Source organism: Apis dorsata, unplaced genomic scaffold, assembly GCF_000469605.1.
Source record: "Apis dorsata unplaced genomic scaffold, Apis dorsata 1.3 scaffold_683, whole genome shotgun sequence".
NCBI lineage: Eukaryota > Metazoa > Arthropoda > Insecta > Hymenoptera > Apidae > Apis > Apis dorsata.
Window position 1 is genome coordinate 2,160,935 of NW_006263864.1, and position 4,293 is coordinate 2,165,227.

Here is a 4,293-nt window from a genome sequence, read left to right on the forward strand (position 1 = left end):
CTCGTCGAGCTTTTAACGATCGGGAGTAGCGTAATTATTGCTCGGTCTTTTTGCCGAAACTTCGTGTACGAGACTCTCTGGACGAATTAACGTCGGGCGCGGTGGCGACGAAATCGTGACTCACACCGAGGGTGAGTGTTCCTCGTCGAACGCTGTATTTTTGCCCGCCGCTTGTATTAACGATACTCTCTACTCCATGGTTGAGTCATTCAACCGCATCGGCCACGCGAAAACAAGCGTGGAACGATGACAACGGATCGAACAATGAGCGTATTTCGCGATTCGAAAGTTGGAACGGAACGCTTTGTATTCACGTGCAAACGCGCGTGTACGAAGTTTGTACGAAAATGGGGCGTAAAAAAAGCTGAAACGCAACGCGCCATTTTCCCCTGATGGTTGTAGGTCACCAGTTGAAATTCTGATTATTCAAACTAACGGAAATTTATATACGAAGGAACGATCGTATTGCTCAAATACGAATCACGAATATTTTCGCGAATATAATATACGATGACGGAGTGATATTTTTCCTTCTTTCTCTCTCTCTCTCTCTCTCTCTTTTCAGAGAGAAGAGAATTCTCCTTCCCTCGTTTCCTCTCCGTTCAGAAGCGACACGTTAATAAACCGGCCACTAATTTCGCATCTCCATTTGCTTAAATTACAAACCGTTAATTTTCCAATTTAATTTTCATTTATTTCAACTACACTTCATCGCACGCCAATCAGTATATTACTCCGCATTTTATTTCCATTATTAAAATCCTCTCGAAGGTCCCCGAATTTTTGTTTACGAGCCAATCGATAAATTTAACGACGTAATATAACCGTTTCGATACATCTAACTGTTTCGAATTAACTTTCGGACAAATTTTCGCGAAAGAAGTTTTAATCTCGAAAAAAAAAAAAAAAAGAAGAAAAAAAAAAGAAAGGAATAATAATCTCTCCGTGAAATCGCATGCGATCCAATTGCAAACCGGATAGGCCGATGTAGGTATAATTACCATCCACCACGATGTTCCGCATGGCTCGAGCCCGGTTTAAATCGAACAAAGCTAAAATGGATAATGAGGGTAATTAAACGAATTCAACTGGTCCCGTCTGCTGGTCGTTCTTCCTTGAACGAACCGCGAGGGTTCCAATGCTCGAGTAAAGCTTCGAATGCTTTACGAGGAACGAAGTTTCTTCTTCGTCGTCTCTCTTTTTCTCTCTCTCTCTCTTCGTCACTTTGCCTCTCCTTTTTTTTTCCAGACTTGCTTTTTTTTTTCGCTCGACGCCCGTGACTCTTCGTCTCCTTCCTCCCGTTCGAGGACTCATTACACGGCGTCTTCGATAATTAATCCATCTTAGTCGAAGCCATGTTCTCACGTTCGTCGTTCGAGGTTAAGCGAAAGGGAGGAAGAAAGAGAGAGAGAGAGAGAGAGAGGGAAAGGGAAAAAAAAGATAGAGGAGGGAAAAAAAAAAAGCAAATAACGCGAACGAAGCAATTTAACTTCTTAATTGACACGATATAGAGATGATTAAATATACAAGCATTGTATCAAAGTTAAAGCATAAAGTGTCCGCGGCCTTTCAATTTCCCTACGAAATTTCCATGAAAAGCGAGACCGAGTGAAAGACGCCTCTTACGCAGATACGATATTTACATATATCCTTCCTTCTCCCTTCCTGCTACCTCATTCGCGTCGATATCATTTAAACAGATCCACCCTCTCTTCCTCCCCCCGTAAATCCAACCCCTCGATAGCTTTCCCCGATGCTCGTTTACCTTCACTCGTCGCCAGTCCAATTTTCCTCCTCCACCTCGACGATCGACGTTTTTCTCAAAATGACATCGAAATTACGCCTCCCCCTTTCCCTCCTTCTTTCCTTCCTTCCCCCTCGTATTGGTCGCGTTTGAATCTCAATCCGCCGTCGCGTGGCGCGGGGAGAGATTAATAGTCGTCGAGAATTAGAGCCGCCTCGATTCTTGAAGCTGCTAGAAAAATATTCGCGTTGCTTGTCAACGTTGTCGTTAACGTTAACATCGTATTCCCTTCCAATCGCGTCTCTCGAAATATTTCGAGAACTATTTGCACGAATGAATAACAATTATCAACTCGCACAAAAAAAACCTAACCATCGTTTACCGTGTCGAGACCGTAACGATTAATTGAATATCCACGAGAATGACGAGTAATTATAATTTTGATTTAATACCCCGTAACATTTTCATACCTCCTCCTCGTTACCTTTAACGAGTCACCGTGGTGCTCGCCAACCCATTTCCACGCGCACCATCAATAGCCAAGAATAATAATGGAGAAGATACCGTGTGTGGATAGAGAGGCGTGAAAAAGCGGGAGGGGAGGTAGACGCGATGATCGAAGGTGAAAAATTGAAGGCTTGGCCAATTAGCCGGGGCCGATCGTCGGGTAAACCGAGACACGAGGCTCGAGCCGAATCGGGTGCAACATCGAACCATCTCACCCCGCATCAGCTCGATCCTGTTGGACAACTTTCCGGTTAATCTTCGATGACGACGAGCTCTATCTATCTAAAACCAGCTTGGAAGAGGTATTCTGTTCCTCGTAACAACAACAAGGGACGAAACGACACCATTCACCATTTTTTCCCCCCTTCCGTGTTTTTCAAACTCTTGTTTCAACCTGAGCCCTGATCACGATGCATGAAAACTTCGTATCGGAGGAGAAGGAATGCTCCTAGAAGAAGAACCTTCTTTCTTTTCCTCCTTCGCGAATTTTTCGCGAATCGATCTCGAAAATCGAGGATCAGCGTTATATTTATTCCTTGGTTAATTTTATTCGGCGGGGGTTGAGCCGCCGTTAATTAGAGCGACGATGATTTATTATCGCGCGGCGTGGAACAAAAGCGGGGACCCGCACACTCGAAATCATCAGAGATAGGTTTCCTCCGTTCCTTTCGACAGCCGCGCTCTGTCCTCTCTCCTCCCTCTTCCGTCGCTCTTTCCCTCTGCCTGTCCACCATCCTGGTCTGCCTATTCCATTGTTGATCAGCCCCGATGAATAATTTCCGAGTCGGCCGTGTCGCGCGACCCACACACGCGCGCGGATGTATAGATTGGAGGGAAGGAGGGAGGAGGGATACTACTCGCGAAACCACGAGCGGTAGCAACCTTATCGAGTTGGTCGAAGCTGACCAGCCAGCGACGAAGCGATTCCTCTCCTCTCCCCCTCCTCTCTCTCTCCCTCTCTCTCTCTCTCCTCCCCAGGTGCGGAAACCGAGTTATCGTTACACCTGAGACGTAAGTTAGCTCGTTGCCGGTACGCCGCCGCGAGAATTAAGCAAATTATATTGCGGCCAGGATAGACGCGGTTGGATAGTTTGGAGGGCGGTGGTTATATAGGGAACTGTACAGAGGCGAGTGCGGCGAGAGGAGAGAAGGAAAGAGAGAGAGAGAGAGAGAGAGCGAGAAAAGCCGGGGTATACGATTCCGTAAATCGATAATTGATATCGAACGTAGTCGGGGAACGTAGCAGCTTCGAGTTGGCTTCTATCGCGGTCGGATTAATGGGAGGGGAAGGGGGTTTAACGTAGGCGCGATGCCTCGGTAACGATAATTACGCAAATATTTTCGAATTATCGCTCGAATTATTTCCCTCTGACCCGCCGTTTAATAACAGCGTCGACGAGACGCCGGGGACGGTGGATAAATTAATCCCGGCGCGTATCCTTTTCCCCGTATCGACGTCGTAATCGACGGAATGACAAACACGGTTCTGGATATATCTGGTCTCGTCGACGAGATATCGAAGGATTGGATGTAGGGCGGAAGACGTAGGTGAAATAATGGGTGGAGCGATAATATCGGGGATATAACGTAAAGCGGGGGAGAGCGTTCGACGAGCTGGATCTTTCAACTGGTTTTTCAAACGGGAAACGCGACCGGCTCCTATATTCGCCACCGTTTGTTCCACGGAGATGTATTCACGGGATCCAGGCCCCGTGTTTCCTTTCCGTGTTTCGATTCGCTTCACGTCTTTCGCGGCGCGGCGTTGCGACACGGAACGCTGGGACAATAAAACGCGGAACGACGACAGTCACCGTCTTCGGAGAACGAAAAAGGCGGATAAATATAGGGAGTGTATAAAATGGGCCGCGTCGGTGGTAGCGCGTCGCCACCAGGAGGAGCGCATTAAGAGGGGGGAAAAAAAGGAAAGAAAAGAGGGGGAAGAATGAAAGAAAGGAAGAAAAGAAGGAAAGAAAGGAGGAAAGGAAGCGGAGGGAAGAGAAAAGAAGAAAGGAAAAAAGACGGGAGTAGAGAAGGGAGGAGGG

At 46.9% G+C, this 4,293-nt stretch overlaps 1 long non-coding RNA gene across 1 annotated transcript in view; it reads right to left on the reverse strand.

Moving 5' to 3' along the window:
* Positions 1-544: 544 nt before the first annotated feature.
* LOC116186431 overlaps positions 545-4,293 on the reverse strand; it is a 23,643-nt gene continuing 19,894 nt past the window's right edge. The window contains exon 2 of the long non-coding RNA XR_004151420.1: positions 545-1,972. This is a non-coding gene — a long non-coding RNA (uncharacterized LOC116186431). The remainder of the gene's footprint in view (positions 1,973-4,293) is intronic.